Here is a 24,715-nt window from a genome sequence, read left to right as displayed (position 1 = left end):
AGATATGATTTAAGAAACAAAATACTTGTCAAAATCATCAGACATTCACCCTTTGGTCAATGTGAGGAGATGTTAGGAGAGAAACAAAGTTTGCAATAATCTCTCACTCTGTCTTTACCTACCTTAAAATACTGGCCATTCGGGTGCTCTCATGACTTTCACACAGCATCTATCCTCTCACGACTGGACTCTGTTTAGAGTATAAAGAAAAGCTATACACACTCGAAATATTTAGGATGTTTTTAAAGCATAAATCTATGGTATACTAACCTTACGTGGTAACTGCTTCCTAGAGTGGTAATTACACTTCTCCTTACTGATGTGTTTTTCAAGTTTGGCTCACATCCTCCAGAGGGCTTTAACCAACAAAAACAGAAAAGCCTCATTGCAACTACAGCACAGGTGAAGTGTGCCCTGTATTGACAAAATGTTAGAATAGCTTTAAATGTTAGATAAAACACATATCTTTTTTTTCCTACACTGAACAAAAATATAAATGCAACACTTTTGTTTTTGCTCCCATTTTTCATGAGATGAACTCAAAGATCTAAAAAAAATTCTATATACACAAAATAACCATTTCTCTCAAATATTGTTCACAAATCTGTGATAGTGAGCACTTCTCCTTTGCCGAGATAATCCATCCCACCTCACAGGTGTGGCATATCAAGATGCTGATTAGACAGCATGATTATTGCACAGGTGTGCCTTAGGCTGGCCACAATAAAAGGCCACTCTGAAACGTGCAGTTTTGCTTTATTGGGGGGTCTGGGGGGGTCCGAAAACCAGTCAGTATCTGGTGTGACCACCATTTGCCTCACGCAGTGCAACACATCTCCTTCGCATAGAGTTGATCAGGTTGTTGATTGTGGCCTGTGGAATGTTGGTCCACTCCTCTTCAATGGCTGTGCGAAGTTGCTGGATATTGGCAGGAACTGGAACACGCTGTCGTATACGCCGATCCAGAGCATCCCAAACATGCTTAATGGGTGACATGTCCGGTGAGTATGCTGGCCATGCAAGAATTGGGATGTTTTCAGCCTCCAGGAATTGTGTACAGATCCTTGCAACATGGGGCCGTGCATTATCATGCTTGTTACAGCCGCTGGCTCCCTGGTGTCATTAACTCTGTTCTGTGTGTATGCAAATGAGCTGTGAGGTTCCTTAGATGTCATTGGCTGTCCCGCCCGCGTTTCCGGAGAGGGGATTGGATCGACGTCCTCCAATCCCTGCACCCATCCAGCACACCTTACGGGGGAGGAGTACAAAGGCCGCGGACTGACATCATTCGGGAGGGTCTGCTGTGCTAATCAGACGCCTCACACTTCTGCTCTCGCTGTGATATTTACATCAACGGTGACATCAGTGACGGACTGACATCATTCGGGAGGGTCTGCTGTGCTAATCAGACGCCTCACACTTCTGCTCTCGCTGTGATATTTACATCAACGGTGGTTGACTTGTACCTTTCGAGTGTTCCTGTTAGCTTAGCATTGTGTTGACTGGGGTCACATGATATAGTGTGTTTTCTACTAGTATAGCGTTGTGTTGATTGTTTGCTCCATGTACAGCTGTGTTTCTTAAACAGCCTTCTTTTGTTATTTTTGTTCCCTTCTTATAGAGAGGGTTGATTTATTACTTTCTGTTCAGCCTATTCATGTTATTGTAGGCTACTTATCAAGGCTCTTTTGTTGAGCTTCATTTTACTTTGTACTCTTTTGCCTTTTGTTTGTGCCAGGCTGCCTGCCTCATTATTTTCTACCTATATATTAGATATAAATAAACGCTTGTAATATATCTAATTCCATACTGGGGTGTGTTATTTCCTTCTACCCTAGAGAGTACGTAACAATGCTGCAACATGAGGTGATGGTCGTGGATGAATGGCACAACAATGGGCCTCAGGATCTCGTCACGGTATCTCTGTGCATTCACAATGCCATCAATAAAATGCACCTGTGTTCGTCGTCCATAACATACGCCTGCCCATACCATAACCCCACCACCACCATTGGCCACTCGATTCACAATATTGACATAAAAAAACCGCTCACCCACACAACGCCACACACGCTGTCTGCCATCTGCCCTGAACAGTGAAAACCGGGATTCAACCGTGAAGAGAACACCTCTCCAACGTGCCAGACGCCATCGAATGTGAGCATTTGCCCACTCAAGTCAGTTACGACGACAAACCGGAGTCAGGTCGAGACCCCGATGAGGACGACGAGCATGCAGATGAGCTTCCCTGAGACGGTTTCTGACAGTTTGTGCAGAAATTCTTTGGTTATGCAAACCGATTGTTGCAGCAGCTGTCCGAGTGGCTGGTCTCAGACGATCTTGGAGGTGAACATGCTGGATGTGGAGGTCCTGGGCTGGTGTGGTTACACGTGGTCTGCGGTTGTGAGGCCGGTTGGATGTACTGCCAAATTCTCTGAAACGCCTTTGGAGACGGCTTATGGTAGAGAAATGAACATTCAATTCACGGGCAACAGCTCTGGTGGACATTCCTGCTGTCAGCATGCCAATTGCACGCTCCCTCAAAACTTGCGACATCTGTGGCATTGTGCTGTGTGATAAAACTGAACATTTTAGAGTGGCCTTTTATTGTGGCCAGCCTAAGGCACACCTGTGCAATAATCATGCTGTCTAATCAGCATCTTGATATGCCACACCTGTGAGGTGGGATGGATTATCTCGGCAAAGGAGAAGTGCTCACTATCACAGATCTTTTCAGATTTGTGAACAATATTTGAGAGAAATGGTTATTTTGTGTATATAGAAAATGTTTTAGATCTTTGAGTTCATCTCATGAAAAATGGGAGCAAAAACAAAAGTGTTAAATTTATATTTTTGTTCAGTGTATGTCCTGGGTTACCTTTTCCATTGTCAACAATAAGAGTAGCACAACAGCATTTTCACTATGTGACATTTAACACAAATCTGGGGATCTGCAGTGTGTATTTAACAAATAATCCAATAAGGACATTTCTGGTTTTATTGCTACTAATACTACTTAGTTTTGTTAAGCCCCATAACCTTTTACCTCTGACCACTGCCTTCAGTAGGGTGTGTTATCTAATGTGCCATACAGGAAAAAGAGAAGATAAGAGCCAGAGTTCAGCTTTGTTTAGTTAATGGTTACTTTTCTAGTAGCATGTTTGAAAAGGATCAGACTTCAATGACCTGACAAACAGGCACCATGAAGCCGGAGCAGCATCTCTCCGTTTGTGTCCTGCTGATACTTACTGTGACATGGAGCGCAAATGGAGGGAACATTTTGGTGTGGTACACTGAAGGCAGCCACTGGATTAACATGAAGCCTGTGCTGGAGACGTTGGTCGGCAGGGGACACCAGGTGAAGGTGCTGATCCCAAGCACCTCCATGTTCATGAACTCTAGTGAACCTTCTCGCTTTGGCTATGAACCCTTTAACATCTCCGTCTCAAAGGAAACCATTGAGGCATTAATGGAAGAGTTCCTTCACTTCTCTGTCTACGAGATGGATCATATGAGCTACTTGCAGATTTACATTAGATTCATAGATCTGATGAAGGTCAACATGCAGAATTCTTTGAAAATGTTGGATGGCGTCCTAAAATCAGAAACCATCATGAAGAAGTTGAAGGAGGGAAAATATGACCTTCTCCTGGCTGACCCCGTTTACCCCGGCAGTGATTTACTTGCAGAGATTTTGGGCATCCCCCTGGTCTACTCTGCGCTTTTCCATAGCCCACAACTGGGAGAGATATTGTGGTCAGCTCCCTGCTCCTCCCTCCTTTGTCCCTGGAGCTATGAGCAAATTGACCGACAAGATGGACTTCTCAGAGAGAGTGTGGAACTTTCTTTACTACGCTTTGCAAGACACTGTACAGCACCACATTTTTTGGAAATAACGCGATAAATATTACTCCGAAGTCAAAGGTGAGCTTTGAAACACCACTTATTTTAATGGACCTCATGGAGTCTAATGAGGATTCGACCATATGCAATATTTCACTTCCAATCGTGGTTGTTCTCACTTTGGTAATTATCACAAAGATGATACTAAGCTGTATAAAAATCAATATCAATATCCTCCATTCCGACAGGAACACCCACCCTACCCATCGTCTGTGAGACGATGGGTAGAGCAGATATCTGGTTGATGCAAACCGACTGGGATTTTGATTTCCCTCGTCCTTTCCTTCCCAACTTCAAATTTGTTGGTGGAATCCACTGCAGACCGGCTAAACCTTTACCAGAGGTAATTGATGACTAAAGCAATGAAGATAATTGACCATTACAATGCTGAGAAAAGACGGAGCTGGTTGGTTTGCATCAAGAAATGTTTCTCTTTTTGCAGGATATGGAGGAATTTGTGCAGAGTTCTGGAGATGCTGGCATTGTGGTCTTCACTTTGGGATCATTCATCAAGAACATTACTACAGAGAAGGGAAACATGATCGCCTCAGCCCTCGCTCAGATCCCACAAAAGGTAAGGTAAGAGGACAATCTCCACGGAACTGGAACTGACTTGAATGACCCCTAGATAGACATTGTTTTATTTGTTTGTGAAGCAGTAGCTCAGTCTGTTGGGAATTTACTTGGGAATCAGAACTTTGCCGATTCAATCTCTGCTTCACTACTACCCAGCGGCCCATGAGGAAGGCATTGAAACCCAAACTGCTCATGGCAGACCCCTTTTCATACATGTATGTGTGTATATAGGCCCTGCTTGTAGTGATGCTCTGTACAGTAAGAAACTAAAACAAATAATTTGTCAGAAGAGCTTTCAAGCTTTAATTTGATTTAATAAAATGCTTGGCTTTAATTAATCCAACAATTTATCACCTTTGATAAGGAAGGAGTTCAGGAGCAACATGTGATTTGGATTAAATGGGAGTAAAGTTCAGGCTACAGGAAACGTTTTATGGTTGAAAGTGGAGCAGGAATGAGTTCAACATCCATAAAATGAGTTAGCATTTTAGCACCTTTTGGGTTCTTGTTCTCAAAGTCAAGTGGGTTTTTGGTTAGCTGCTTTAGATAATCTGTCTGGTTCACAGATGCTTAACAGATTAGCAGTTTTTAAGGTTTTGCTTCTATGGCCGTGTCTCAATTCAGGGACTGCATCCTTCGGAGGACTACGCAGTCCATGAAGGATGCAGCCCACATAGACCGAGTAGGCTGGACCGAGCGGCCTACGGAGCACTTCTTATTTACGTTTTACGTTTATGTTCTGTTGCGCTGCTCCAGCAGCCTGCTAGCAAATTAGCTTACAAGCTAACTCAGCTGAAAAGGATCCAGAAACTTTACTTTCACTTTTTTACTTTAACCATTTTTTGGAGATAACCGACTGCAATGAAATAAAGAGGACCATGGTCCTCTTTATTTCATTGCAGTCGGTTATCTTTATTTATCGCCAGCTAAATAAGATTAAGCTGTTCCTTTAGCCCCCAGTAATATTACATTAGTAAGTTAACAAGTAAATTATGTATAGCTGATGTAATTTAATGATATTATTTCATATTTAAAATAAGTCTTAATTTTTCTGTAGCCTACTAATAAAACAACATGTTTTTTTAAATGAACAAAAGCATGTTGTATAGATTGATTTTTAACAATATTACTTTCCTAATCTTAATATCTAGCTGTGGTTTATAACAGTTTACATTCTCCCTCTTCCCCTAAACCAGCCCAGATGATATCCTACCTACAGCACCATGACCCCCTGCTCTGCTGAAATATACAATTAAACATTTTCTATGGCCTATGTTCTGTATTGATATAACTAAACAGAATTTAAGACAGTTTAATGACGTAGAGATATCCTATTATTCCACTGCTTATGTAGGAAACATGTTGGAAATAATGGATACAATCTCAGTAAATTAAATAAACAATGTGTTTAACAATTACTATTTTCATTCAATTTTGTATTTTCATCTAATCACAATGTAGAGGTAAGAATATATCCATCCTCTCTCTGCAGCTTCATGTATTCTATTATTATAACTTTCATCATTGAGACAGAGGAAATCAATCATGCCATTGAACATCAACAGCAGTAACACAAATATCAGCAGCATAAGTGTGTTTATGGAGTTGTTTATTTGTATTATATGTGCAGCAAGTATAGAAGCAGCTGTTTCGGGAATAAGACAGACTCAAGCTATAATCATTAAATATCTATTAAAAGAAAGGACATAGAACATTTTTAATTCTGAAACTAAGACACAGAAAAGTGCAAGATAAAATATAGATAAATATAAACAAGCACAATTTAGATAAATTAATATAATCTTAATTGTAGATTAAATCTAGACAGTATTGCAAATAAATTAACTGTTAACAGCAATGTAATAAGTATATACAGTATGCAAAATGAGAAGTACTATATGGCACACAGATGAAATATGTTAATTTGAAGTCAAAGTATGTAAGGCTAAAGTGACAGCAGTGTTGAGCTCTACAGTTCTGCATTCCTACATCTGTAGGAGTGCAGAAAGCAGAGGTTTGGGTGGAGGATGTACGCCGTTCTGCTTTCTCCAGCACCACGGGGGTCCAGGTGGATGGCAGCTCTGTCCTGCTGATTTGCCGTGCACCTTTCAGATCTATTTCTCCAGAATTGTCCTAATCACAGAGAAAAACAAGAGAAAAATAAAAATTAATTAATCACATTAAACACAGAGTTGTAAAATTATTATTGCAAAATATAACTAAGCATTACAGACAAACAATCCCTAAAGGATTATTTAAAAATGATGTACTGTTTTTTTTTTAAAACTAAAAGAGATGAAGTGACAGTCACACTTGCATCCCTTTGACAGCACTGCAAAAACAAAAATCAAGCAAAAGGCTGCTGTCCATTTTGCTTTTCTTACTATTATGGGATTAGGATACATTATACATTACATTATGACTTTAGTAAACTTCTGAATTGAATTAAAAAATAAGTGTAAAACAACAGTGCAGCACGTCCAGCTAGATAGTTAGCATCACTAACGTCACATATTTATCCGTATTATTTAACGAAAATGTACGTTTTAATGCCCCTGGGCTTGACGTGTGTTAGTTGAAACCCAATACTCACATTTATTAGTGATTCCTCCGCTTGCTGCTGCTTTTAAATCCACTCTGCTGGATTTGAAAAAAACTCACTCGCCCCCATCACGCTCCATTGCATCCTGGGATATGGTAGACCGCGGAGGATACATCAGATGTATCCTTCAAATCACAGAAAAGAAGGCCGTATTTGTGGGCCGCATTCGGAGGAGTCTTGTCTTTTTTTTAAATTGGGACAGCCTTCTTTCGGCGGAGTGACGTATGCGGTCTACAAATGCAGCCTCCGAAGGCTGCGGCCCCTGAATTGAGACACGGGGTGTTTCTCAATGTCGAGGAAGGCTCCCCCAGAGCCACTATTTCAAGGACGCTACGTCATCGAGTCCTGCCAAAGGACTGTTCCAATGTCCAGGATCCTTGGAATTCCACCGAGGCCGGCGTCCTTCGTTGCGAGAAATTTCGAGGCTGCACATGTGTATCCTTCGCTGTCTTAAAATCCCCACAATGCTTTGCACACAGACCAATTTCCAAAATCTTTGGCGGAAATCACGCTAATTTAAGACGGGGCCTCGCATATGACGCACACCTGTAAGCCTGTTCCACCATTCTTTGTTTTCCGAGGCTAGGAAGGATTCTTGCCTCGCTTCTGAAGGACCTGACTCGGAAGACATGTCCTACCAAGGAAGCGTCCTCGACATTGAGAAACACCCACGGCCTCCGTGTTTTTAAAACCACTGTTGCTATTTAGTGGGTTAATGAGACTACTAACCATGCTTTAGAGACTAATCTGCCTTAAGTAAATCCATGCGACTGTGATTTGGTTCGTTTATAGCATTAGCTATATTAATATTATTATAATTTAAGAAGTTTTAAATACGGGGGATTCAGATGGGTTTTTTTAAATATATGAAAATCACTTTGGATAGATTGCCTCACAATTTTCCAATCGAAACGTACTAACATTTTAAAAACACAACTACTTTTCCCTAAATGTATTATCAAATATTTTGCCATGTGGAAATGTGTGACATAGAGTTGAGATCTAAAATAGTTTTACTGTTGGTTTCAGGTGCTTTGGAGATACAGTGGAGAAAAACCAGCAACTCTGGGTGCCAACACCAGAATATACAACTGGATCCCTCAGAATGACCTGCTGGGTAAGTACAACTTTAATAAAGCCTTTGTCCATAATCGTCATGACTTTTACTTTAAAATAAAATAGGGTATCAACCACCCTTTTTGGTTTGATTTTACAAAATTCTAAGGAGAAATACAGTAAGGGAAGAAAACAGTCATATTTTTTCGGTATGGTTTGTTCTGTGGCTTGTCAATTTAGAGATGAAGGATAATTCTACCGTTAAACATTCATATTATACACAATTATAAACTATCCAGTGATATACCTAATTATGTAAGTAGGTTCACATAATAACGCATGCATTTGCCAAATGATATACTACTCAATATTCCTATAAATTCTCTTTTATCTTTGAATTGCACCTTTTTGAAGTAAATATATAAAGATACAAAACAAATCAACTTTCCAAACGAACATGAGATGATAAAATACTTGGCATAAAATATGTGGCATTAGATGCCATTTAGACTGCAGCTTTGAGATGCCTCTGCCAACTCGCTATTGCTCTGTTCCTCATACTCCTCTTTATCAGTTTCACCAACATCCACAGTTACATTTTGCATTAAGTGTGTGTGTCACATTATACAAGAGTGAAGAGATGTGCTTTGAAGCCAGTCCTGCTGGGAGAAAGTAATGTATGTTTCATGAATTTTGGTTCCCTATCAGGTCACCCCAAGACAAGAGCTTTCATCACCCATGGCGGCACAAATGGGATTTATGAGGCCATCTACCACGGTGTTCCCATGGTGGGCATCCCCTTGTTTGGTGACCAGCCAGAAAACATGGTGCATATGAAGATTAAAGAAGCTGCACTTTCTGTAGACTTGAACTTCATGAAGACCGAGGACTTAAGAGATGCTCTTTAGAGATGTCATCAATGAGAAATCGTAAGCCCTTTAATCTTAACTGTTATAGTCTATTAAAAAGGTATTAAAATAAGATTTTTTTTTTTTTAATAGCTCACATTATTAATGCAGAAAAAGATTGATGGCATGCCATAAAAGAGGCATGGTTAATGTAGTATGTCAATTAATTAACACCAGGGTCACAAGGCCCCTCAGACATTTAGGAATTCCTGTTGGATACGTTTTAAATACATAAAACATAACAAATGTAACCATATCCCCATTTTGTTGAAGCAAAGAAACTTAAAAATAAAAATATAGATTGACTTAGTTCATTGTTTGAGATTGTTGCCCCTTTAGGTCCACACTCACAGGTACAAGGAGAATGCCATGAGGCTATCCAGTATCTTCCACGACAGACCAATGAATCCTCGGGATGAGGCGGTGTTCTGGATCGAGTTCACCATGAGAAAAAAAGGAGCAAAGAACCTGAGGGTCCAGGCCCATGAACTCACCTGGTACCAGTATCACAGCCTGGATGTCTTGGCCTTCCTCCTCGCTATTGCTCTGTTCGTCATACTCCTCTTCATCAAAACCTGCAGTTTCTGCTTCCGTAGGTGCTGTGGCAGAAAGGGAAAGAGAAAGGCTGAGTAAACGACTGAATTGAAATATTGCTGGTAAAGAACAAATGGATACAAATATTTTTAGTCTAAACATGTCATCACTATGCCCTGGATTATAATGTATGGTCTAGCACTGATAATACCCACAATGCTGAAACAACTAATTATGGTTAAAAAAAGCTATACAGTTATTATTTTTGTACAAAATGTATAAGAATATCTGATAATAAACCAAAGTTATATTGTGTTAATTAAAACCATATCACATTTGTGTTACTTAAGATTTCTCTGATCAGCACCATGCCCGAGGTTAAAGATAAGATAAGATGGAACTTTATTTATCCCTGTGGGTAAATCAGACGTTTATAGCAGCAACAGGGTCAAAGTGAAAAACAAAGTGATCAAAGTTGATCAAAAGTGAATCAAAGTGATTCACACAAGGTAATAAATATAAAATAGGATAAAATAATAGAAACATTTAAAATAAAGTGATATAGTAACTGTTGAACAAAGATATCACAGTAAAACGTTGGTCAATTGAATAGACATATTTACATATTTGGATTGTTAAATATATTTACATAAGTGTGCAGATGTGAGTGCAGGTTCAAGTCTTGTAAAAACAGTGCAGCAAAATAGGTGCCGGGGCCCCGAGCGTTTGAAATTTCCCGCAATGGTCTTGACACTTAGCGGGGCGGCCCTATGTGCTCACTATAAATAACAACCATAAAGGATTTAATCAAGCCATAGCATTGTTTATTAAAGGATCAGTGGGAGCCAGTTAAATGGGCCTAATGCAGCAGATTAAAATATAAGTACAGTATTGTTATCTTAAAATGTACATGTGCTTTGCTGAAGTTTGCTAGTACAGGTGTTGCTGGATCATCAGCCAGTAGGAGCACATGCTTGATGATCAACATTCTGAAAAGTAAATTGGTTACATTACATAATGTTCTACAATCTCTTATTGATGTGGTTGAAATGTATATACCTAATTGTCTAACATTTCTAAATAAATTATTTAACTAAATAAATGTTTATTTGGTTATCATTATGTTCTTTAAAAAGTCTCAATCCTTGACCTGAAGATGGAGCACACTGTTTTAAAGCCGTCCAAGTTCTAGTAGAACACTGATGTCAGGTGTGACTGGTGTATAAAGCTCAGGGGTCTGGTAGGCCCACATCTTATTGAGGGCATTAACCAACAAAAACTGAAAAAGCCTCATTGCAACTACAGCACGTAGTAAGTAAGTAAGTAAGTAAAATGTGCCATGTATTGATACATATTAAAATATCATCAAAAGTTTCTAATTAGATCATATTTAGATATTTTTCTTAGGTCCTGTGTAGCATTTCCATCTATTTTATTAAAATAAAAAAATGAGCAAAATGTGATGAGAAACAAAATCCTCATTCCAAGTAGACATAAGAGGTTTCTCAATACTCAAATGTCCCCTCCTCGACTCCTCGGTCCTCCGGTAGTGATCCGGAAATGAATTTCAGCACGCCATTTTGAAGGACATCTCATTTCTCTAAATGCACTTTGAGGACCGAGCATCGAGGAGGCTCTCTGGAGGAGCTCTAACCGAGGAGACACTGATGGGTCCTCCACGGCTCCTCCGCGGATGCATTTCCGGGAACGGTGGAGGCGTTACGCACATGGATGTATAATAAGAAGGTTACGCACGGCCGGACTTATCTCAGCCAATGACAGCTCTGCATGCATCCCCTGGATATTATTTTAGAAACTGCTTTCATCACGACGCAATGTTTACAGTGAGAATAGCTGTGAGGTCCGTGCAGAAAGCAGAGCAGTGTGTAAAATATATATCACTCAGTATAACAGGCCCACATTACTCTCTGTATTTGTATGCTGTAGTTTAGTAGATATCTACAAACAAAGAGTCGATATTTTTCTAAGACCATTTAGTGCTTCACATTATAAAATACACAACGGCTGTAGCCTATATGCTTTAGGAGCTGTAGGTGTGTGTTGTACAGTGCGTAGATGCGGCGGACAGACGGGTCTCAGTTGGTTTGGTGTCCTATGCTTACTTTTAATACTTGTAAATACAACTTTTGGCCCGTAATTTCAATTCCCCATTTCAGCGACCAGAGAGAGGGGGGGATATATCCAGTCTCTGATTGTGTTACGTTATTATGAGGGTCATTCCAGAATTGGAGGACAATTTAGACACCAACATTTTTGAAAAATTAACCTTTTATTTTATTTTATTTTTTTATGTATTTAGGAAAAACAGATAATAAACCATCAAAAAAGTGATTTTCCCAGCTAGGCATCAAATGTATATTTTCCAATGAAGAATTACCCCTGTTACTCTAGTAACAGGGTTGAAAATCAATGCTAATTTGAGCTTTAACCGCAGGAATTATTGCTAGATGTAGCATGTAATGCTACTTTCAAGGCAAAGACACACTTGGATATTTAATGAAAGAAAGATAAATTTGAAATTAATATGCTTTATTCTGATAATATGAGTAACAGGGTTGAGTGGGTCAGAGTGCCACACTTTTTTAAGACTGAAAAGATTGTAAAAATATGAAAAATAAAAGAGAGGACTTAGTTTTGGTCTACCCATGGCACTAGCACATGGCTAGCTGATGTCCTTTCCACTGTGTCATCTGACTTACATTTTTTTCACTTCCTCTGCCAATCTAAAAAGGTTTGGGTAACAGGGTGGAACACATGTTGAGGGACACACCTTCTGTGCAAAATTACTGTTATTTAAAATATGTTTATGATTTAACAAATTGATTTTACCATTACAAGAGACATATATCAATAGAATAATACCAAAAAAAGTAAATAAAATCCCTATTTTAAATGTTATATTTGACATGCAAGTTGGTCACCAAGAAGCGGGGACAAGAGAAAAATGCCATTTATGGGGGTGTTCGAGAGCTATTTGATAATTTAAATAATATTTTGGGCATGGATTATTAGATTTTTTTATATGGAGGACATGAAATGTCCTCCAATTCTGGAATGACCCATGAGAGTGCTCTCATACTTGTTTGATTCTGAAATTGTATATATTTATATAAATATATGTGGGTGTGTGTATGTGTGTGTGTGTGTATATGTCCGCATCTGTAGCCTGTTATTGTCTCATTATACCGCACTGTCAATGAATTAAAAGTAAGACGTCATGAACACATCTGTCCATTAGACAGAGGGCTGCTGTGCCTCCTGTCATCATTAATGGACGTCTCTTTAAAATGACCGCTCAGAGGAGAGGAGTTCTCATTTCTCTAACCGCCTGCTGCTTCCCCTCCTCTCTCCTCGGTTCCCCTCCTCAGTCCTCCGCTCGCATTTCCTGTGGGCGGCACCAAGTCTAGAGGATAGGAGTCGAGGATAGGAGTCGAGGAGGGGAAATTTGAGTATTGAGAAACCTCTATACAGCAGGGGTAGGCAAGTAAGTTTGGCCGTGGGCCAATTTTTTGCTGAGCCGCAAGATGGCGGGCCAGAACATAATCAAAGCCTAATTCAAGGAATTGATTTTGGTAAGAGGGCGCAGCGCCCCTGTTCAGAAAAAACTCTATCGCTGATAAGCCTCCCCATCAACACTCTGATGCGCAGTCAGATCCGCTGAATGGTTCACTGATGATATAGGCGCCCAATCCAGAGCCTCTGGCTAGACCCGCCCAAAGGGAGGCTCGTCCTCTCTAGCCCCATTTCAGTCCCAAAGCCAGGGCTATTATCTGTATTTTAACAGACTTATCTTTTAAATTGAGGTGTATTTATTGTTCTCTTCAAACTTTATTTTTCTCTGAAATTGTAGGGAGGATGGTCCTCCCTTTTCTCAATGGACGAGCCTCCACTGAGTAAAGTAGAGTTATTAACTAGCAGTGTTATTTAACATACTTTTATTCTGATAAGTATTGTCAAGTTCTCTGGGTTTTTGGCATGTATTTGAGTGTTTGCCCACATTTGAGAGGCTTGAGGGACAACTGGAATCCTTATTCCTTTTCTTTATTTCAACTTTTCAAAGACACATTAGGATTCTTTCAGGTTGAAAACCTTTAAAAAATACCAAAGGACAAAATAAATCAATTACAGCAGTTTTGCTTTGCAATTTCATATATTATAACTAGGGCCGGGACTTTAACGCGTTAATTAAGATTAATTAATTACACAAAAATTAACGCGTTAAAAAAATTAACGCATTTTAATCGCACTTATTTTTGCACCGCGGAACGTTTCTCACTGGATGAGTTTCAGGCGTACCAATTATACTGGAGCACCAACTAACGTTCATGACTTCAGACAACAACAAACCACAGTGAACAACAGTGGGATATGTTGTTTTAAAAAACGGACGGATGGAAGCGTCGATAAGAGCACGGTTGTGTGCAAATTATGCAAAAAGGAATTCGCATATCACCGCAGCACATCAAGCCTCAAGTATCACCTCAATGCAAAACATATAGCAGCTAGCTTGATGTAAATAAGACGAAAGTCTTTCTCTGGTCTTCATCCCCTTAACAATTGTATGTTTTGAGTTGTACTGTACTGTACCCAATATACAAGCTGTTAATAAACTTTTCAATCAATCAATCAATAGCGTGGAAGCTAGCGTGGACGTTAGCCTCTTTTATCGCGTTCACACCAAAAAGAGCCGGTACTAAAATTAGTTCATGAGAACCTTTTTACCCCCACGAAAGTCCCTGCTAGAGAGCAGAGAGCTGCTAGAGAGCAGGGACTTTCGTACGGCTCTCTTGTGAGAAAAGAGCTATATTTCTGATTGGCAGGGCGGATTGCAAACCACGCCCCGTAAAACTCCCAAAAAGTTTTTTGAATTTTATTATCCTCGCATTAGCATTATTAGCATTAGCCCAGCGCAGAAACGCAGAGAGACTAACTTATGGCAACACAAAATAAAACATGGGAGCGGTGGAGATGAGGAGGTGTCGGCGTTCTGGCGATTTACTCGGAAGGCTTCAGTAGAAGCTGCTGGGACTCCCAGCAGCTTCTACTGAAGCCAGTCCCCAACTCCGGGGACTTTGGGCGGCAGTATACGACGTGAAGTGGTTTGCTGCCTGCCAGTAAACCCAAAGCAGAAGAAGAAGTGACGTCAGCGGCTTCATTTGCCTAATCCTCCCCCAGGTTCAAAGAGTTCTCATGAACTAAATTCTCATGAACCTTTGTGGGAAAAGTACTGCGGTGTGAATGCGCCTAATGGTATACTAAAATCCATGTGAAAAAAATTGCTTCTCACTGTTCTCAGGTCAAATATTTATATGTGATTAAAAATGCGATTAATTTCGATTAATTAATTACAAAGCCTCAAATTAATTAGATTAATTTTTTTAATCGAGTCCCAGCCCTAATTATAACCTAAATTAATCAGTAACCAAGTATTTTACTCAAACTCAATGTATTTAATAGTTAAATAAGTACTTTAATTGACCTGGTTCCCCCCAACCACACATTTGCCATATGTGACCCGCTCTATGGAAATCAGTCGAAAGTCGCAACGGCTCATTTCAAAATAAACGTGGATTTGCGTAAAAAAATAGTTTTTCGGGGATTGGGTGTTTTGTTTGATTTTAAATAAACAAAGTCTTGGCTTTCAGAATATGACATTTTTATTTCCAAAATCACACGATAAATACATGTTTGAACTAAGCTTGTAAGGGAAGATGACAGCTCTCCCTCGCCACTCTGCTCTTCCACAGCGCCGCTTCCCCTCCCTCCGCTGACATTATGAATGTAAGCGGATATGTCGGGACAGAATTTATTTTACCGGACAAATTTGAAAGTTACCGGTCATGTTTCAATAATAATAATAAGAATTGTGTAGCAGAGTTTCCGTTAGCAGGTAATCACCGGACTATGACCGGATATGCTGATGTTTAAAACTCAGTTAATGGGGCTCATTTTTATATTTCTTCAGTTTATAATCGTTACAGATAAAAAAATTCAGATTCATTTTTCAATAAATGATTCCACAAACAACATAATTATTACATTCAAACAAACTACTTGTAGTAGATGAAGTACATTATTCAAAAGTTTACATTAACTTTGAATAATAACACGGGAGAAACGGATCCTCTCTTTTCCCCTCTCCCTCCCTCTCTCTCCTGACAGCCCGTCAGTTTCTCATGCAGCTCGCTAAACAGTGGGCGGGGCTTCAGGTGATCATGCAGAGCTGCATGTCTCCATCAGACTCAGCAGCTGATCTGATCTCTCTCTCGGGTCCGGTTACACTTCACTCGCGGTTATGACCATATCGATCAGATCCAGCTCTCCTGATCGGCCTTTATAGAGAGCACTGATCAAACTATTAAGAGTGAATATCGGCCGATAATGACCGGCGGCCGATCGATCGGCGGCTAACGGAAACCCTGATGTGCGACTGTCGGTCCTATTTTGTAATAAAAAAAAAAAATTACGGGCCAAATATTATTGCTGGCGGGCCAACAATGGCCCGCGGGCCGCCTGTTGCCGACCCATGCTCTATAGCAGGGGTGCCCAACCAGTCGATCGCGATCGACCGGTCGATCGCGGGGAGATTCCCAGTCGATCGCGAGATGTGTCTAAAAATAGAACAACAATATTCTGTTTTATCGTTAATGTCCTGTAACATAATCTTCCTGTGCCAGAATAATGCACTTGAACGCATCAAAGCTTTGTGATTGGCCGGCGTGACCCCATGTGTCGGGGCGTGGCTGGTGAGCAGTGGGCAGTGTGCACTGCACTAGTTCGCTAACGTTGTCCGTGTCAACACAGGAGTGACAGGCCGCACACACACAAGACCGCAATTATGGCAGAAGCAAAACATATATAATTCTCACTCCGAGTGGGAGGATGATTATTTTGTATCTATTCCAATTCAAAGTCCATCTGTCTCATCTGCAATGCGAGCGTGGCTTTATCGAAGAAGGGTAATTTAGGAGCGGCATTTCAAAACAGTGCACAAACGCTACGAGACGGAATTCCCTCCTAATTCTGCCCTACGCTCCAAAAGGGGAGGGGCCTGAAAGGACAGCTAAATGCACAGCAGTCCATTTTCACCAGGGCCCAACAACAAGAGCAAGGCTGCTGCTACCAGAGCATCTTATCGTGTCAGTCACGTTCTTGCCAAACACATGCAGTCTTTCAAAGATGGCGAAGTTGTGAAAGAAGCAGTCCTGGAGGCTGCCGACGCGCTTTTGGGGGACAGTAAAAAACGGTAGCATTTCAACAGGTTTTTGATATAATAAAAACTCAAGTTAGATACCGCTATTAATCAGCTTTAAGTTTTAGTTTGTTTGAACTTATTCATTATAATTATTGTACAACATGGTATAAGAATGCAAACATTAAGATATGTTCTGTTTAAATTGATTAGTCTATTATCAATTCAGGTTAAGAAACTAGTGTTGCTTGCATCCTATTTTAAAGGCATTTCTTTTTATAATCTACTAAAATGCAACAAAAAAAGGGTTTGATTCTATTAATTTTGTCTTTTTTATTGCACTTTGGCAGCAGATTCCTGTGTAGCTTCAGATCTGAGTTGTCTTATTAGTAAGCCTCATTTATACTTTTGTAGCAACACTATTTTTATATAATGGCAAATAAAGGGTTCAGAGTCTTTTCTTTTTTTCCTGTGTCATATGTGGCAGCACTTCAATGTTTCTTGAAAACATGACCCACTGTAGTATGTGACGTGTGAATAAACTCCAACTCTGTATCAACAACACTTGTGTAACTTCAGTTAAATACTTGTATGTGTGTAGATTAGAAAGAGGTAAGATAAAGGATCTGCAGTATTTTATGAAGTATTCATTGTAGAAAGGTCAGTTTTATACAAGTAGTGTGTATTTACCTGGTAGTAGGCTGTCAGTAATGGCTACGCCTCTCTATTTGGACTGGTAGATCTCGGCAGACTGGCAACTTTAAAAGTAGCTCTCGGTTCAAAAAAGGTTGGGCACCCCTGCTCTATAGAGAGGTGAAGTCCCTCCCTTTCCGGGGAGCTCCATGGGACCTTATTTCGGAAAAGTATGAATTGAAGTCAATGGCGAGAGAAAGATTATCTTTCGATTCCGTTTGAATTATGCCACGAATTACACATATGATGTTTGTCAATTTAAAAGATAATTTTGCAAGTCAAAAAAATCAAAATGTGTCGTAAAACTGTGAAGTAACCCTTTTTTTTGTGTGAAACCGCTCAATGAACTATATCTCCCGTCTCGCACCACACACCAAGACGACCGTCCCGTTGGCACATTTCACTTCTTTCTTTCAGAATGAGGCGAAAAGTATTAAAAGAGGTGAAAATCACTACTCTGGGCATGTTGAGAGCTGTATACACAAAAGGGGAGTTAATAGGCTTGTTTGAGACAAGCGAGACCTGCGCAGTTGCGATCAACGTCTTGCTCGTACGTTGCATGATGGTTAGTCATTTTGTCCGACTTGCTCTGGAGGCTCGCCTACATGAGACGTTGAAATCTCGCGGGACAAAGACGCCCGCAGCCTTGAGAGCGAGGCGCGGCGAGGCGGCGCAGTTCCTCTCCACGGTCTGCGGAAGCGAAATGCTTGATGGGAAACGACTCGCTGGTATCTCGAGCTGAGCGCTCATTGGTGGTTTTTACCCCGTGCTGCTGATGAAACTCTCCCATTGGCTCCACAAAAGTTTGTTGTTGTTTTGTGTCAGTTTGTCGCCACATCCATTCCCATTGTTCATCATTGTTCCACAATGTTTATCATCATGCCATTAATATCTATGTTATACTATACTTGCACTGCTTACCGTTTTCATACTTTATATATCTTAGCACATTCATACACACTGTTCATACTGCTCACTGCTCTAGTGTATTCATACCCCTCACTGTTTATTCATCATTCAATTCATTCTATATTTTATTCTGTAGATTGTGTACATTGCTTTTCACTTTACTGCTTGTTGCACCTGGTTAGAAGCTAAACAGCATTTTTGTTGTCTCAGTACCTGTAATATGTGCAATAACAATAAAGTTGAATCTAATCTTGAGCAGGAACAAATGTATTTACTTAGTACATATCTGACATTAACGATTAAACACATGTGTGCATTCTTTATAAATGCAAACCGAGTCAAGCCGACTCCGGAGGTGGCGGTATGCACCTTCAAGCTGTTTGCAATCCGCCAAAAAACCGAGAGAAGAAGAAGACGAAGCCGACTCTGAGCTGTCCGACTTAAGGCGAGCTTTTTGAGACCTCCCCCGGCTGCGATCGGCTATTCTCGTCTACTTTCGAGGCGAGCCGCAACGCGTCTCAAACAAGCCTAGTCGGTTCCATAAGAGCCAGCATGTGGGGCCGGGATTCTGGGATTTGTAGTCTTTCTAATTGTGTATTTTTCATAGTCTTATATTTCAACAGTTTTACGACAAACTGTGACTTTTTTGACATGGAAATTATTTTTTAAGATTGACAAACATCATATGTGTAATTCATGGCACAATTCAAACGGGATCGAAAGATAAGCTTTCTCTCCCCATTGACTTCAATACATAATTTTCCCGAAATAAGGTCCCATGGGGCGGAAGTAGATGGGCGGGACTTCGCCTCTCTATTAGGTTGAGTGAGTCCTCTAGCCCTTTAACTGCCAGTGCCACCATTTGGTAGAGCACATTTTGAAGGCTTCTCATTTCTCTAATTCCCCTCCTCGACTCCTATCCTCGTGTCTGCGAGCGGAGGGGAACTGAGGAGAGAGGAGTGGAAGTAGCAGGCGTTTAGAGAAATGAGAAATCCTCTCCTCTGAGCTGTTATTTTAAAGCGACGTCCATTAATGATGACAGGAGGCACAGCACTGTAGAAAAGGCCCCAAAGTTATAGTTATCGATATATATATATATATATTATTTTATTATACAGAGTTGATACCTGTTAAATTGTGCCTTCATAGTGGGGAGGGGCTAACCCACGTGGTTTGGATGACGTCACACATCAGAGGGTAATGTGCGTCAGTAGTTGCAGGAAAGTTAGGCCGTCTTAAGTTTCGTATTGTGTGCGTAAATGAACGTGAGTGTTTGTCCACAGTGCTGCCTGTTATGTTGTTCTACACTTCATTATTATTGTGATAACTTCTGTGCCGATGGGGTTTAATGCAGACTGCAGAGTCTCCGTGCTCATGTGATCGGTGCATGCTGCGTGCATGTTTATTATGGCTGCTCATTAATAGTGATGGCGAGATGAAGCCTTATGAAGCTTTCCAGCCAATTGGTTCGCAAAAGGGTTCATCTCATGAGGCTTCATCATGGGCTTCATTTGAACACAAACCCCCCTGTTGGTCAAAGTGTGTAAAACAGGCAGATTGGACATCTCAACAGTTTAACCCCTGCCAAGCTTCTGGACCTGGCAACATTCCTGGTCGTGTGCTAAGACAAACGCTTCAACTTGTACAATTTTGAATCTGTATTTTTGAATATCGATCTTAAATTGGCGTGGCATTGAAGTCGTGCGACCCTGCTGTAGTTCGTTTATACCATAACGTTAGTATTTTGCTTCTGACAATTCGATGTATGATTCGAAAATTATAAAAGTAGGGTAGACATGTGGATATTATCCGGCTGAACAAAACGTGCATTAATCAAACAGGTTCGTTTTCCACAGACCTTATTTCGAGCTATTTTACAAAATGCTATGGAGAAATCCCATTGCTTTTTTGTTGAGGGAACCGATGCGCAGCTTACTTCCGGGTAAATACGTCATCTCTGCACCACTCTATTGTCTCGAAGATTTGTTGGTCCAGGATGTTGGTTCAAGTCCTGTGTGCATTGTCTTCTTCAACCGTTGTAACCGCTCTCAAGGTGTCAAAAACCACAAGGCCTTCCTAGAATTGTGGTGGAAACTTTATGCTTGGCTTGCAAATTTTAAGATGCACTATGAGCACAGTTCAAAAGTTCAGGATGTTCTATGTCTGGTTTCATATGTCTAGTAAAGGCCCTGACACACCAAGCAGTCACCAGAGGACTCGCCGACGCCGGCTGTTGCGTCGCCGTGTCCTCCTGCGTCTTGGCCATGTGTCGCACGGGAACACACCGCAAAGACTTCAGTGCGTGAGTGGCAATAACTCTCCTTACCAGCAGGCGGCGGTAGTGTGTATTCGTCATTCAAAAGAGGCAACAACCGGAAGACAGAGAAGAAGAACAGACTGCATGATATAAACAAACAACAAATAGCGTGTGCGTTCCATTTTCACTCTCGTCCATCGAAAACATGTTTCGTGCGGCACTGGAGCTATCAGCAGGGTCGGCTCTAGAACAAATCGAATGGGGGGGCAATCATTTACCAAGGGGGGCACACACTGCCATCAACAACCAACACACAAACACCAACGCAACTTCAATTAAAAAAACATGCTGTAAAGTCTATTGTCTTTCACACACATTGAGGGGTGTATGTGCTATTTCCTAGCGCACCTATGACTTGTGCATACATGCACGGTTATGGCACGACCACCAAAACAGAAACATATGGACATAGGCCACCATATAAAAAGTGTGCAAATGTATTTTGTATCCTATCCATGTGAACATGTTTTAGGTGGGGGTGGACCTAACCTCCTCTAGGAGGGTCTGGGGGCATGCTCCCCCGGGAAGATTATTTTTAAAATATTGAAGTTAAATGCATCAATCTGGTGCACTTTGAGAGCAAAATGAAGAGATCAATGGATAGCCTACATCTCTCAGCATTCATATGAAACAGAACTGTACACAGATTTACTTTTTCTTTATGGATATTTTACTAATCACTCCCCTTTTAAACTGTATTCTTGTGTTACTGTCCTATAGTATTTCATACCCGTTTTTCATTTATTCTCTTATTTTTTTAAATAACTAGACTATAGGCTAATGATCATATACATGTGTTCCTCGCAAATACTTGTTTACATAAATGGTGACCAAACCGTTTGAGACCCACTGAGATAATTTACACTAAAGTGAACTATCTAAACACTGAGAGAGTCCTTACCTCACTGAGCTGAGGTTATACGATCCTCTCAGTCTGACAGGAGAGGACTCTCCTCCACCTTGGTGTAGAAACAGCTCTTTATATCTGTTAGCATAGCTAGCTAACCGGATGCTAACAACAACATTCCACGTTACCGCTCGCACACTCACAAAATGCGATCGTGCCACACACACAGAGAGCCGAGCTTGAATGAAACACAGAGACCCAGAAGTAGGCTACTTGTACTGTACTGTATATCATATTATTTTCGATGGCTTTACTGTATAATCAGTGTAACAGATGAACAGATTGCCACCGGCTTTCATCTAAAACACACAGCCACGTAATGATAACAAAACAAAAGTCGGGGGTCATTGGTCAAGCAACACACCAATCAGAGAGCAGCAGTGAGCACACCTCAGGCTGTGTTTTATATTTGTATTCTTTATTTCTGATGTATTTCACACAAAAAACCTTTAGTGGAAACGTTTTCACTTCTATGATTAAAAAAAAAAAAAAAAACGGCAAAGTGGCAAGGCTTGCCCACCCTGCGTTGGGGGGGCACAGTGACTCATTTGGGGGGGCATGGCCCTCGAATGACCCCCCATGACGCCGACCCTGGCTATCAGCCATAAGAGGGGTTAGCGATAAGAAACAATAACAATGTGCCTACATAACTGAGGTTACCTACTGTAACCCAGCTTCTATGAGTATTGGCGCAGCCCTCTAAGGCTATCGCTATTGGGTTTACCCTTCTGCGCCCCCGCGCAGTACTGAAAACACTTGTAGTCCACGCCCACCCGCTAGGTGGGCCCCACCCTCGGGCCTCCTTCCGGTATAAATAGGGAGGTTGCCCGGCGATCTGCTCCCATACAATATAACTTTTCTTCAGCTATTCGTAGAGCCAGTGGGGCCCAGCGCTTAGAGGGCTGCGCCAATACTCATAGAAGCTGGGTTACAGTAGGTAACCTCAGTTCTATTTCGTATATGGCTTCGCCCTCTAAGGCTATCGCTATTGGGTTAAGGGCGAAGCATGATGTAGTCTGCGCCCCACTGGGTCCGTCCAGCACTAGAAGCACAGACATACCTGCTTAATAACACCCCCCTGCCTGTTGTGCCATGCGTAATGGCACATCCCCGTCCCTGGAGCAAACATACCTGTTTTCCTGACGGGGTGAAGGCTAGGAACAATACATACCGACCGCTGTGAGAAAGTAGAGACGAAGGTCCCACCTTGTCCTGCGATCATAGAGGGGGAACAGCCGTTCTCTCCGTGTCAGCCAGGTAGGAGAGCTCTCAGCTGGATCCCTGACGTCACTCACTCTGACCAGGCACTCCCTACGAAGTGTGTCAGAGGAAGGGGAACGTCCCTCTCCTACGAGGGGAAAAAGGGCCGCTCTCTGTGTGCCGCGAGGCAGGAGAGAGGCGCACAGCTGGATCCCTGACGTCACTCACTCTGACAGGACACCCAGTACAGGGCGTGTCAGAGAGGAAAGGGAGACATCCCTCAAATAAAATTGAATAAATGAACAGGGGGAAGACCAAGATGCAGCCGTGCAAATATCTTCCACTGACATTCCTCCGCGCAACACCGAGGAGGAGGAAATTCCTCTGGTTGAGTGCGCTTTGATATTCTCCGGGGGCTCCCCCCCAGAGGAGACATATGCCTGTGACACAGCCTCACACAGCCAGTGTGACAGCCGTTGTGTAGACAGAGGTTGCCCGATCGAGCGCTCTCTGTAGTGCACAAACAGGCGCTGAGAACGTCGCAATGCCGCCGTGCGCGCTACATAGCAGACAGCGCGCGCACCGGCCAGAGGAGATGAGATGTTTCTTCTTCCTCCGACCTCTTGCATCCCATGGAACTGCTGGGGGGAGAGGCTTCTCTGTGATGTGCCGTAATGGTCGTCATGGTGACGTGCCACGCCCTCGCCGCTGCTGCCCGTGAAGCAAAAAAGCTGCGAGGGAGTTTCCACACGCTGCATTCCACTCTGTCTCTCATCATGAGGCGCGTACACGCCCAGAGGATGAGAGGTGTGTGTATGCTGTCCTCACGAGGCGTTATAACAGTGCTCGTGGATTTATTATGACCGTGTGTAAGGCATATCTGGGACAGAGGAATGCCTCGAGCCCTGCAGTTTATAAACCAATAGGTTAAAACAGCATGGCTTCTGCAGTGAATGAAGCACCTCTGGAGACTCCCCCTGTGGGGGAGACCCAGGGGAATCCCCCCCGTGACCAGCTGACGCTAATGCCGAGCAGCTGCGTTATGGAGTGGGCTGTGTGGTTTGTGACACGCCGGAGGAGAGCTGTCAGTTTCTCACTCGCTGCCAGAGAGCGCTCTGCTGCAGGCTGAGTTTTTAATTCCACTCCAGATAACGTTTGTCTGAGAGGGAAGGGAACAGCTCTTCTTCCAACTTGTTATGAAACCCAGGCTTTGACAGATGCGATATGAGATGTACCGTCTGTAAAGCGACTTCCTCCCTGGAGCGAGCCAGCAAAGCAGGTCGTCCAAAGGAAACCACCCTCTCATCCCTCCTCTGTGTAGCGGCTCCAGCCTTCTCTACACAAAAATGGGAGGAGCCAGGAAATATCCAAACGGCAGACGATTGTCTGGTCTGATATTCCCTGAAATGAGAAACCGCAGGAATTTCCTGTGTTTCGGGATGATGGGTACGTGGAAGTATGCATCCTTCAGGTGGAAGTGAACCAGTCGTCCTGGTGAACACATTCCAGCCCCTGTCTCATTGCCCCAGTCTTTTTCGGGATTAGAAAAATAACGGGAGTGAAAACCCCTGATTTTCCTCCCTTTGAGGAACCCTGGAAATATCCTCTTTCAACAGGAGTTCCAGCAGCTCGGATTTGGAGCGCAAGACATAGCTTCTGGGAGGACAGGAGTGTTTCCTGTATCCCATTGAACTGTGGGGGGCTTTTTCGTCACCACGCTGCGGGGTGTGACACGTCGAAGGAGAGCTGTCAGCGTGTCCACTCCACTCTCTGCCGTGAGAGTCGTGCTCTCATGCGGGCTGAGTTCAATTCCACCCAGGTAAACAATACTCTGGGCTGGAATGGGACAGCTCTTTTCCCAATTTATCATGAAACCCAGCTTTGACAGATACGATAT

At 42.0% G+C, this 24,715-nt stretch overlaps 1 long non-coding RNA gene and 1 pseudogene across 1 annotated transcript in view; one reads left to right on the top strand and one right to left on the bottom strand.

The window, feature by feature from the left end:
- The window catches only part of LOC117552059, a 32,430-nt gene extending 31,914 nt beyond the window's left edge, over positions 1 to 516 (bottom strand). The window contains exons 1-2 of the long non-coding RNA XR_004569893.1: positions 271 to 516; positions 123 to 190 (exon numbers count right to left, since the gene is read on the bottom strand). This is a non-coding gene — a long non-coding RNA (uncharacterized LOC117552059). The remainder of the gene's footprint in view (positions 1 to 122; positions 191 to 270) is intronic.
- A 2,725-nt stretch (positions 517 to 3,241) lies between these two features.
- LOC117552057 lies at positions 3,242 to 9,981 on the top strand (annotated as a pseudogene).
- The last annotated feature ends 14,734 nt before the right edge of the window (positions 9,982 to 24,715 follow it).

Source organism: Gymnodraco acuticeps, unplaced genomic scaffold, assembly GCF_902827175.1.
Source record: "Gymnodraco acuticeps unplaced genomic scaffold, fGymAcu1.1, whole genome shotgun sequence".
In the NCBI taxonomy this organism is placed as follows: Eukaryota; Metazoa; Chordata; class Actinopteri; order Perciformes; family Bathydraconidae; genus Gymnodraco; species Gymnodraco acuticeps.
This window is presented reverse-complemented; position numbering and strand designations above follow the sequence as displayed.